This window comes from Culex quinquefasciatus, chromosome 2 (genome assembly GCF_015732765.1).
Source record: "Culex quinquefasciatus strain JHB chromosome 2, VPISU_Cqui_1.0_pri_paternal, whole genome shotgun sequence".
In the NCBI taxonomy this organism is placed as follows: domain Eukaryota; kingdom Metazoa; phylum Arthropoda; class Insecta; order Diptera; family Culicidae; genus Culex; species Culex quinquefasciatus.
In genome coordinates this window covers 135056627-135069713 of record NC_051862.1, presented here as the reverse complement: position 1 = coordinate 135069713, position 13087 = coordinate 135056627, and the positions used below count along the sequence as shown (strand labels likewise).

The 13087-nt window shown below is 37.8% G+C and overlaps 1 protein-coding gene across 2 annotated transcripts in view; it reads left to right on the top strand.

Annotated features, from left to right (window-relative positions):
• LOC6033760 (RNA pseudouridylate synthase domain-containing protein 2) overlaps nucleotides 1-13087 on the top strand; it is a 398524-nt gene that overhangs the window by 141412 nt on the left and 244025 nt on the right. The window lies entirely within an intron of this gene.

Below are 13087 nucleotides of genomic sequence, written 5' to 3'. Positions count from 1 at the left end.
TGCACGGTTTTTAAGTTATAGCCATTTTCAGGCAACTTTTTTGAAAATAGTCGCAGTTTTTCATTTTTTGAAATTAGTGCCCATGTTTGCCCACTCCTGAAAAAAATATTTTTGTAAAACTGAGAAAATTCTCTATATTTTGCATTCTTGAACTTTGTTGATACGACCCTTAGTTGCTGAGATATTGCCATGCAATGATTTAAAAACAGGAAAATTGATGTTTTGCAAGTCTCACCCAATCAACCCACCATATTCTAATGTCGATATCTCAGCAACTAATGGTCCGATTTTCAATGTTAAATATGAAACATTTGTAAAATTTTCTGATCTCTTCGAAAAAAATACTTTTATTTTTTTTTAATCAAGACTATCATTTTAAAAGGGCCAAAAATTCAATATTACGCCCTTTTGAAATGTTAGTCTTGATTTTAAAAAAATTAAGGTATTCTCTTCGGAGTGGGCAAACATGGGCACTAACTTTAAAAAATTAATAACTGCGAATATTTTCAAAAAAGTTGCCTGAAAATGGCTATAACTTAAAAACCGTGCACTTTATCAAAATTTTACTTAAGTATTTTTTGATTGCAAAATTAATTTTACATCGAAAAATGAAGTTGAAACATTTTTGTGACCAATATTTCGTTTTTTTTTTAAATCAGTATTGATTCAAAAATTCATAACTCGGTCAAAAATTTTTTGCCCATTCTGGAAATTTCTGAAAAGTTGGCATTTGATGTGCTCTAAAACGTATCAGAAAATTAAAAAAAAATTTAAAAAAAATTAAAAATAGTGTTTTTTTGCAAATCAAGTTTTAGTGACAAAAAGTTAAACTAAAAATCACCAATTTTTTTTACCGTGTATCATATTTTTTCAGTGTAGTCCTAATCTATACCTACAACTTTGCCGAAGACACCAAATCGATCAAAAAATTCCTCCAAAAGATACAGATTTTCGTATTTTCATAAATCATTTTTGTATGGACAGCTGCCAAATTTGTATGGAAAATTATATGGACAAACTAATGATGCAAAATGGCTTATTTGGGCATACCGAAGGCACCAAAAAAATTTCAGCCGGATTAAAAAATACAAAAAATAAAACTAAAGAAAAAAAGACCGATTCCGTAGAGAACTGCTCAAATGTCTTCTTTGGTCATAGGAAAGGCCTCCACAAGGTTTGAGCCAAATGAAAAAATAACAAAAAATAAAAATGGTCGCAATCGGCCGATTTCGTAGAGAATTGCTCATAGGCCAATAAATTATATTCAATGATGTTGTTGATTCATTTCCAGAGTTTTTTTTTTTTTGTTGAATGGTCCTATAAGCTGTTGTGTTTCATATGTTTATAGGACCTTTTCAAAATAAAAACTCTAGATTTATTTCTGGCAGCACCTTCTCGGTCATTTGTTGCTCTATGCTATTTAATGCATATGAACTGTTTCAAGGAACGAATGAACACGATTACACGGAGAAAACTCAACTCCCAAATTCGTGAACAAGTGTTCATTAAATTAATAACCACGAACAGTGTTCAAATTACACGGTACGTTTTTTTGAATCGTACCTATGAAATTTAAAGACTGTGTTTCCGAATTTCATGAACGCTTTTTCACGAGTTTATGAACTGTTTTTTCTCCGAGTACTTTTATGTTATTTGACAAATTTGAGGTCGTTTTACTCTCGGCAGTATTCTGTGGCTATATGACTTAGTTTAAGCTTAAAATCTGTCTGATATTATTGAAACATATTCTTGTAACTTAAGCCAGCTTATGCGTGTAATTCAAACAAAACTGTTCATCCAATTAAAACGAATTTTAAATCGCTGAAACATGATTGTTATGACCCTTCTAGCGCCTAAAAAAACTCGTTTCCACCAAACTATCTGAGGACTTAAACCGCTCTCGAAGCTGAACTCCGAAGCCCAAAACTGGAATTCGGTAGCTAATTAATCTGACCACAACAACACCAGCAAATCTGGTGGCGTCTCGCGGCACGTGATTGATACTCCCCTGTCAAACCACCTCACACTCTGCTTTGACATCTCGTGCACGCTACTAATCTGGGGCTAATGAAATTGGGCTCCTGCCGTGTCGAATTAATTTATTGATTCGTTGATTTGCCTGTCAGCAAGACCGCCGGTGGGTTTTGTTTCATTTTGTTGTGTTTTGGTTCGCGCGAACAAATTTGCTCACTCTTTCAATTTAGGGTCCGCCGATTCCTTCAGCGGAACTCGTTGGGTAACCCTTTTCGGCGAACCGTGACTTCGTCGCGCTCGCTGCTGATGACGGTGGTGATGATATCTATTACCTGCGAACCGCATCGAGCCGTGTCACACAAAGGTTTTTCGCAATCCGATGCGCGAGATTTCCGCCTTAGAATACCCTTTTCAGGGTTTCAGGGTGGGAGGGGAAGGAAGGGGACCCTTGAAATGCTCATCTTAACGCCACCATACGCGGCCACTCACTCAGCTGAAATGATGTGATGTGACGCGGCCCGGCGGTGTCGGTTTGCTCGCCGTTTTAATTGAGTGCGTTCCGCGCGAAAACGAACAGTCTGGGGAATGTTTGGTGGGACAGTGCTGAGTTGAGGAGGTTTTTTACTCGTGAAGGATCGGGAGTTCAATCCCCAGCTAAGATCAATACATCTTGGACTTGTGACTCCGATTCCAACTCCAGCTTCTAAAAAATTAATTACTCCGACTCTGGCGACACCAACAGCTCCCATACAAAGTAGTTGACGATTGATCAACTCCAACTCCGGCTTCACAGAAATAGCCATCTCCGGGTTAGAAGTGGTATTTGTTTTGCCGGTTTTTGATCTCTTCAAATATTTCTGTGATAATTCATAATTCTTATTACAACTGTCCCCGAAAACATTCCCGCCACTGTACGCGCGCTTTTCTTTCGTAATACTTTTTGTCTTCTCGATTTCCACACACTCGCCGGTTAGGCGGTAATCCCAAACCGGCGGCAGCCGGCATCTACTCCGCCGGCAAAACACAATAAGACGACGACGCTGTGGCCACACAGCAGCCCCAGGCCCATCATCACCGGTCTCCGAGGTCTATTTTTATCCGGAACACGCGGCCAAATCCCAACACCATGCCGGGATGCATGAGGAAAACACCAGAAAAAAAAACTTTGTCCAACCTCGGAACAAAAACAACGAAACAAAAAATCCAATCCCGATCCGCAATCGACAGCGCGGAGTTGGTCCCAGTTTGGGCACTTTAGATTAGTTGGAGAAGCGGCCGCGGCGAGCAGGCCCTCGAGAGTTGTGTACCCAGGGATGAGGCCCGGCGAAGATGACGAAAATAATCAGTCCCTGCGATCGGAATACCAATTGCAGCAGCAGTGTCTCGCTCGGATGAAGTGGCGGATGCCATTAGAGTGTGTCCGCTGGTGGGTAGGGTGAATCCCTACACGGATCAAAAAGAGTTCCCAAAATCGTGAACAAACGTTCATGAAAATGGGAACCACGAACAAAGCGTTCAAATCCCATCGTACGATTTTGAAAAACGTACCATGGCATTTGTTGAACACTTTGTTCGTGGTTTCCACTTTCATGAACGCTTGTTCACGATTTTGGGAACTCTTTTTTCTCCGTGTAGCATTTGGTTCAGGATTAAAATGAAGAGTGTTGACCAACGAGGACCACCCTAGCTTCTGTGTTGCTATTTCAGGGCACGGTTGAACTTCTGGTGTAGATCGCAACGCGATTGACGGGATTAGCGATGCGCGCGCGGCCGGCATCCCAAAGGTGATTTGTCAGGGTAGATCCTGACCGAGTCGAGTACACACGATTTAATTACTTGAACAGCGGTCGGAGTTTTGGGACAATTCTGCTCGCATGGCGAAATTCGGATGACATCTCTGGGTACCGAGAACGATAAAATAAAACACTTGTAATCCTAATTAAATCCACGCGTACGCAGCAAAACGGAAACGGGACAGGACAGCTGGGCTACAGCGTGGCGGTCGTCTGATGTGGTTCACAGAGAAGAACCCCGACGAAATGTGTGTGTCGGGATTTGCGAATATCAAGCTCGTTTTGGGCGGCCAGAATACAAAGCAGCGCACGTGTTTGAGGAATTTTCTTTGGTTGGGCAAGTTATCACTCAACTGTGCTTAAGGTAGTTCTAGTTGGCACAATGACACCCGGAAGAGTTTCCAAGTTGTAGGAGAGTTTGTGGTTACGTTGTTGACGCTCCTGACTACCAATGACAACCAACAATTGTGAAAATGGAACTTCTACAATTTTTCAGAACCAAGTTAAGGTATCTAGGGGAATTATACCTATTCTCATAGCATTTTGGTCCATTATCGGCTTATCAGTACTTTGATCTTAAATTTCAGCTAAAATTAAGCGTTTTTGACTGTTTGAGATGAGTTCTCTAGAATTTCGCATAAAAACATGAATTTATTTGTATGAAACTTGGTCCATCGATTAGGTAAAAGTTTTTTCATACAGGTCTGTATACAAATTTGGTGGCTGTCCATTAAAAACTGCTATAAAAACATTTGAAAATCTGTATCTCGAGTATTGATTTTCTGATCGCTTTGGTATCTTCGGCAAAGTTGTAGGTTATGATTATGACTACAGTCCAGATTCGATTATCCGAAGTTCGATTATGCGAAATTCCATTATCCGAAGGTTTGTATGGGACTTCGGATAATTGAATCATGAACAAAACAAAAATCGTTTTCTTTTATTTTCTTACTTTCAACATGAAATTCGAGTTCTGCGACACCATCTTAGTTGAATTTGAATAGTTGATTGCCTGTTATATTACAAAATGCTTTTTTTTTTTTCAATATTTCACAACCGCCATTTTGGTTTTAAAATTTATAAATCACTTCAGGATAGTTTGGGGTTATACTTGAGCATTACAATCAAAAATTAGACAACGAATAAAAAAATTATTTCGTGATTTGATTATCCAAAGATTTCATTATCCGAAATGAAATTTTTCCAATGCCTTCGGATAATCGAGTATGAATTGTATTCAGAAAAAATAGTTACACTCTGAAAAAAACTAATTTTCTACCCCAAAAACTCGATTTTGATTAATTTTACTCCCATCGTTTTTTTTTCATTTCATGATGTATTTTAGAATTCAAATCGAAGAATACCCTTGTAAAATTTGGATTAAGTAACCCGTTTTTGAGTTTGAGACATATTATGTTAAAATTTTAAATAAAATTGTGTTTTTCTAAGTTTAACCAATTGACTCCCAATTTTTAATCGTTAATATTTAATATTAAAAAGCGAATTTTGTGTGAAATTTTCTCAACTCTTTGAAATTTTGTTTTAAGGGTACATAGCAACTAGGGAATTTGTTGTCTTTTTATTCCAAAATTGTTGATCTTACAGACATAATCCTGAAATAAATTGACTGTAAAAAATGTCAAATTTTGTTGTAAATCATTTTGAAGATAGCTTTTTAGGTGATGAATCAAAAATTACATAAGTAGTTCCCGTAGTTTCAAAAATTCCAAAATGTCTTTAACAAATATCTGGGTGCTCCAGGCTTTGGTTGATGTGCACCGTTAAAATTTTCGAATCGCGACATGCATTTCATATTATTTGGTATTATTGTTTTCAAATAATTTGAAAAACGTTGACGTGAGACATAGAAAACTTAAATTATCGTGTTCGATTTTACCCTCTGTATCTCAGCAATCAGAGGTCCAATCTTCAATGTCGTTTAGACAATTTTCTAGCAAATTTTCTGAATAAAAAAAAAATCGGAATGGTCACTCATGGTCAACATTGAAAAAAATCGAAAAACTGCAAATATTTCGCTGAAATCAAACTTTCGTTGGCTATATTTAAAAACGGGGCCCTTTATCAAAAAATCTTTAAAAAGTACTTTTCGATTGCAAATTAAATTTTACATAAAAAATCAGGTAATTTTTTTTTATTTTGAAGATTCGATTTTTTCCAGAAATCACTTTAAAAAAAATCATAACTCGGCGGCTGATTTTTTCACCATACTTCTCTATGGCTCAAAAGTTGCGGGTTTTTGTATGGACCGGTGCCAAAATTGTTTGGCGACTTGGATGTATTTCTTTTTAATAATTCATTTCTTACCAATTTAAAACAGTGGCACAACTCCTGATGCTGATGCTTAGTTATGCTTAAAGTATTTTTTAGTGCATTAGTCTGCCCCATCCAATGCCAAACGTCACCTTATTATAAATTACAGCCGCGGACATCACGCCGGAAACGGGCCACTTTCGCCATTTATTTTCCCACCCAGCGCCATTATCCAATAATTACATAAACAACAATATTTTCACCCCCAATATCCAGCGGATATTTTCGCAGCTGTGACACTGGGAAAAATCATTAAACCGCTCGGCGCGCTAATTTACGACGGCCATCAACTAATTTTCAACTGTTTTTTCGTTTTTCTTTCAGGTAAACAACAATGTTCTCCCTGGAATAGACAAAACGGCCAGAGTGACAGAACAGCTGTTGCCTTCAAGGATGACAGTTGGGGCGAAGACGGTAGGAAAAAATCTACAAGGAAACGTCTTTAAGTTGCGTTTTATTGCGTAATTTCAACGACGAATTCTCGACTTTAAAGTTGCGTTTAAATCTTGAGTGTAATTCACTGGAAAGTGTTTGATGCAATACCGAATTTATGTATAACTTTTGAGGAAACACTTTTCATCTCACATTCCGGAAAAAAGTTGTTTTATGACCCCCAGAAAGCAGCATATCGGTAGCATCTATTCTTATGCTAATGGATTCGGAGCGCATCGCGGACCAGAACTACCGTTATGTTGTCAACCCCGGGCTCATCTCAATCTGGGCGATGACTTCGATGCGGTGTCGGGTCGTGATTTAAATCTATTTAGGCGCATTGTTTACGGGCGCTGTAAACGTCTTGGCTTCCGCACTTTACGACCGTGGCGCGTCTCAGTTGGGGAGTCCTCAGATGTAATCTACAGAGTGAGGAGTCTGTAGAGAGGAGGTGTAATTTTGAGTTTTTGAAGAGCAGCTCCCGTAGAGCTCCAAGATCTCAAAATTTTCTCAGTTTTTATTTTTTTTAAATATTTTGTAATTTTTGATTTGGATGTTAGTTTGTCCATGGATTCCATGTAGGCATGTGATTGCGATTTTTTCTTTAAAAAAAATACGATTTTTGGGTAAAAAATGTCGAATATTATGGTTTCGCTTCCTTCTTCTAAGCTCCCCAAAGCTAGACCAAATTCCAACCCGTGAAGCACAATCACGGGCTACCACAGAAAAGAGAGTCGTGCAACAATTCGTCGTGAACCCGTGATGCGTCGTGCGATGTGTAGCAGATATGCCGTACGGTCGATTTACGACTTGGCAAACGAAGTTCTAGCGTGACCTGGCTGGCCGAGGTTGGACTTTATTATTTTGAAAATAAATTATGCTATTAATCACTGCGTGCGATGTGAGTGACTTCGCGTCTGGTTACCTCAGAAAAGTGAAGAAAACCTAAAAATAATCTTTCATTTGTCCACACGTTCTTTTTGTTGGCGGAGATGCTCTTAAGTTTCTAAAGAATGTGCGTCTTTTGTTGTTTTATATGCTAAGCTGTCTATTTCATGGGTTCTTTATAGAGATGGATGAGCCATAACAATGGCGTCGCACACCGTAGAGAAGTGCCCCGGGAGTCGCAGAGAACTGTGACAATGTTGTGCGACGGCGAAGGAATCGTCGCCGTTGTGATTAATTGTGGAATTTGAATTTTTCTCTCATTTTTTTAAACTATTTTTTATTAGACAAAGTTTACATTTTAAGCAAACTAAGTATTTTCAATACCAGAAAGTTATCAGAAATAACAAAACCCACAAAAGACTCTCGAGGGTGAGAAGGCATCCAATTTGTCTGAGAGTATAATAGCCAAGGTTGTTAACGATAAAATTATCGAGGCTCGATAAAGATAACGATAACGATAATTTTATCTTTATCGTCGGGACGTAATATTTGCAATATGGGTATCAAACGAAGCGAAAATTTGTTAGCATTTTCTCTTTATTTTAGATTTTTTGAAAGTACTAAAATTTTCACAAAATACCGTATTTTTTTTTCTAAAAAACTAAAAAATGTCAAATTTGCACAATTGGTATCAAGCGAAGAGAAATTTTAAATTTTCACACTATTATAGTTTTTTTTAAATACTACAATTTTCACAAAATACCGTAATTTTTTCGAAAGTACTCAAATTGTCATAATTTGCAATATGGGTATCAAATAAAGTGGAATTTGATATGCATTTTCAGTTTTTTTTTTAAAGATTTTTGTGTTGTTGAAACACTAATATTTTCACAAAATACTCTATTTTCGAAAATACTCAAATTTTAAAAATTTGCAATGGAAGCGAGATTTTGAATGAATTTCAGCTTTATTTTTTTTTTGTAAGGCCGTTGCGAATATTTTTCAAAGTTTATGTCCCCCCTCCCCCTTCAAAATCGGTAAAAAAATCAGGGGGAATGCATTACCTGCTTTGTAATGTACACCGCAAAAAGTTTTTTTTTTGCGAAAAAAAATCTCTTCAATACTTGGATATTTTGAAACTAATGACTGCAAAACAACTAGCAGGTGTCGAGGGACATAAACCTCAAAAAATATTTCAAAAAATCAAATTATTCGCTCTACAGCATTGCTTTGGCGTTCTCGATTGCGAGATTCCTACTCGAAACTAGGTGTTCGAAGGCTTGATTGTTGAGGCATTTGCAAACCTCTTTTTACACCTTAGCTTCCATCCACCCCGGGATTCGAACTGACGACCTTTGGATTGTTAGTCCAACTGCCTACCAGCGACTCCACCGGGACAGGACCCAGGGAGACGACTCCTACACCTAACCTTTTAAGGTTAGTCCGGGCCAACATTTACTTCCCGTCCGACGGAAGGCGTGATCAGACAAATCTCGTCTCGAAAAATGCCACCGGGTCCGTCTGGGATCGAACCCAGGCCGACTGGGTGAGAGGCAATCACGCTTACCCCTACACCACGGTTCCCGGGTCAAAAAATATTTGCAACAGCCTAAATTACTAAAATTTTCACCAAAAATCGTATTTTTTGCAAAGACTTAAATTTCTATAATTTTTAATATGTATGGGAACCAAACGTAGCAAAATTTTATATGAAGCATTCCAAATTTTAACGTAGGTTTTAAACATACAAAATTTCGCTTCGTTAGCCTATATTGCAAATTTTAAAAAATATGGTATTATGTGAAAATTTTTGTATTTTCCAACAAAACATTAAGAAGGTGAAAAAGCGTATATAATTTCGCTTTGTTTGATTCCTATATTGCAAATTTCGAAAATTTGAGTATTTTAGAAAACATTCGGTATTTTGTAAAAAAAAATGTTTTTAACAAAAAAAACTTGAAGTGAAAAAGCATAAAAAAAATTCGCTTCCTTTGATACCCATTTTGTAAATTTTGAAAATTTGAGTATTTTTGAAAAAATACAGTATTTTGTGAAAATTTGAGTATTTTCCAAAAATTACTCTAATAATGGGAAAATGCATAACACATTCCGCTTCGTTTGATACCCGTATTGCCAATTATGAAAATTTGAGTACCTTCGAAGAAATACGGTATTTTGTGAATAGTTTTGAGTTTTTATACTTTGAAGCTTACCATATTTTTATAAAATAAATTCTTGGTAAAAGCATTGAAAATTTAACTCGATTTGGTTCATATAAATCAATTTTAGAAAGATTTTAAAAATGATTTATCGTCCATCGATAGTCTTATCGCCGCTAGAATTATCGAAATAATGATAACAACAATAATATTATTGACGATATTTTTATAGATTAAAAACCTTGATAATAGCATAATTTATCTTGTCATGGTGGCCGTTGCTGTAAACGCACTGGAATGTTGATCCAAAGGACTTGGGATCGATTCCCAATATCGACGCTTTTTGTTTGTGTTTTTTGATTTTCAGATTTTTTTTGAAAATCAGGCTGAGAGTAAAATACTCTCACTTTGAGAACTTTTCTCTCTCCGGCGATTTCTGCTCTGTTTAGGCCAAGTTATCACAACAGTGACAACATTTTCTGCGAAATGAAGAAATATTCTCGCTGCTCGGAATGGTGGAAACGGCCTAGATAAGAGCACCGACTTGGGGAGCAATAATTTATGTGTGGCGATGTATTATTGATGTCTCCGCGGTGAGTGGGCTAATTGATTTCGCTCTAGCGAGTAGGAATCGTGAAGTGATTGATGTTCGGATTGAAGGTTGGAGGAGATTCGCAGATTTGGGTGGGCATGATTTGAGTTATGGAAGGAATCTTTGTTATGTGAATTTATTTGTTTTGGATCGATAATACTACTCAAGTATCCATTTCGATGATGCAATGATGGTAGAAGTAGATCTTTCAAAGATTTTGAGGTTCAAATCCACAAAACATACCTTTCAGCACACGATCAAGGTCAATCTCGTTTCGATCAATCATGACGAAATCCCATAAACCTACCTCAGTCTGTCACGACTTGGCTGTTACGGCTCGCCGCCCTCCAAAACCCATGCACCGTGACAACCCTTTCTAGGTCCACCCTTTCATGCGAGCACACCAAGGCCAGCAACGCTCACTGCACCGCCGCGCGCATCGCCGGTACAAGCCAAAATCTACGTCCAAGGTCACCCGAGTCCAAATTACCCCAGAAAGAGCGGTAAAAATCGAGAATCGCGAGCCCCCAATTTGCGTTGCGCTGGTAAATGCCAAAGTGGCCGGTCGATGCTGGGGTTGCACAATTATGCAATTTCTGCGGTGACCAATAATTCCAAAAAATTACTCTGGTCGAGTACGAGATGATGTTGTCCATTACCTCGGACACCGAAACTTGCGGCACCTGCAACATTCGGCTCGCGTGGTTTCATACGGCTTAATGGAGAGGTGATCACCGTGGTGCCAGAGAAAAAAGAATGCGAATCATGACAATTTCTGGTTTTGGCGGTCAACCGACGAAGGTGTTCCATGAAGTGAATGAGTTTGAGCATAAACCACGATGTGAGTCGAAAACCTGTTTTTGGTCACAGATTTATGAAATCTAATTTGTAATCATAGTTTCGCTTAAGACATATCTAGTGAAGAACTTCTGTATTCATTTTCTGAGGGTATTGACCTGACTTGATTGGAACTAACTCCAAAAGAAGATTTTTCTTTCAAACGAGTAACACATCAATCAATACCTCATTGGAAAACGCAGCAAAAACTATCACAAAAAAGTACACCAGATCCATATGTTCATCGATTGCAATTCCAAACCAAAGAATCAGAAGGAAAAAACGCTCTCCACTAGCAGCTCTATATAAAACCACATCTCGCCACATCTACAGCAATTGCCACGAGGTATAGCTTAAAAAAGGAATCACCGCACAAGGATCCAGCAGCCGACGAGACGTGTGGCAATGCAATTCCACCGTTCTCAGAGTGTGTGTTGTCCAGCAGCAGCAGCAGTTCTTCAGAGTGCGGTAGAATAATTGCCAAGTTTTCTTGCGTTTTTCCACAAAAGTCACGTACGATTGTGCGAACAAGTTTAGAATCTTGAAAAGATTTCCATCAATGGCAATAGAGCCAACCAGCCAGCCAGCCAGCGTTGTCCTCACTCTGCGAATCGAGATCGTTTCTTAGGGCCAAGGTGCCAGCGAAACAAGCTCTGTACTCGACTATATCCATAAGTGGGCAACTTTGAGGCCAGTTTTGAGGGGCACAAGGGGAGTGGTGCTCTGGGAGAGAAATAAAGCAAACTTTACAACTCTAGAAGTTTTATACGAGTTACTTAAATGGATTCGGCAACGGCACTAGAATGGGAAGCAGCAGTGGTCGGTGGAGAGAACACAAAAAAAACGTAATTCTCGTTCTCAGCGGACTTTGGAGCTGCGAAGTCTCTTGAGGGAACTTGGGAGGCAGGGTTTCTAACACGATACTATCTTGTATAACGTAAACTTTTGGATTATGAAATACCCAACTGTTTAGAAGTTATGTTACAATTGGAAATAATCAATGTCGAAAATTCTTGAATTTTGAAAATTGAAATGAAAAAACTGCATCCATGGGATCAACAGAAAATACCAATTATATGAAGAAGAAGATGTTTTTTTTTTTCTGAAAATAATTAAAGTTATATTTTGAATATCATGAAGCATAATTATTAATTTCATATGGTACCCAAGTAACATTTTTTCCCAGGAGTTCTACAAGAGCTCTTCAAGATAGCTACAGCATAGCAGTTTGGACCGCGGTAGGATAAAATTCTCTTCAATACTTCTTCAGGAGTTTGGAAGAGTACTTGAAGAGAATTTTATCCTACCGCGGTCCGAACTGCTATGCTGTAGCTATCTTGAAGAGCTCTTGTAGAACTCCTGGAAAAAAATGTTACTTGGGTAACCAGCGCTGTAAATAAGTGATAGAAGAAAACTATCATTTGATGATTTTTACACTAAAATATCAGAGCACAATAATTTTTAAATTCTCTTCTGTTATCTCGTGTTTGTCAGCATGAGCATTCTCTCTCTATCACTCCTTCTATTTTTCTCGCTCACGAGCACTCACCGAAGATTCTTTTGTTTTTTAAAAAAATCGCAAAGGAAAAAACGCGAGAGTTAGATTGAGAACCGACCACGCATTACGTCCCATTAAACTGTGTTGGCAAATTTTGTTTTGTAGCGGCTTTCATGGTTACAATATGTAAAGGGGGAATGATTGTGCATACGAGAATGAGAGAGAACAAGAGAATGTCACACGGGAAAGAAATCAGCAATTCTTTTTGATGAGAATTTCGCGACGGAAAGAAGGGCAGTGAAAGCTGGGAGATTGGATTTCAGGCATGAAAATAACAGTCGCTGAGAACTGTAGGTATGTTTGATATTTTTACAACCGTGGTTAAGATTATCATTTACACATAAAGTTGAAACAAAAAAACTAGAGTTTGAAAATCTTTCATAAAATTTTCATATTTTTTTCATCCAGCACAAATTTGCTAAATATATCAATGCAGAAAAATGCATCTTAGATTTTTTCAGTTGATAAGATTTTCATTTTCATTACAATTTTAAAGTTTTTTGAAAAAAATAATGTTTTGCCC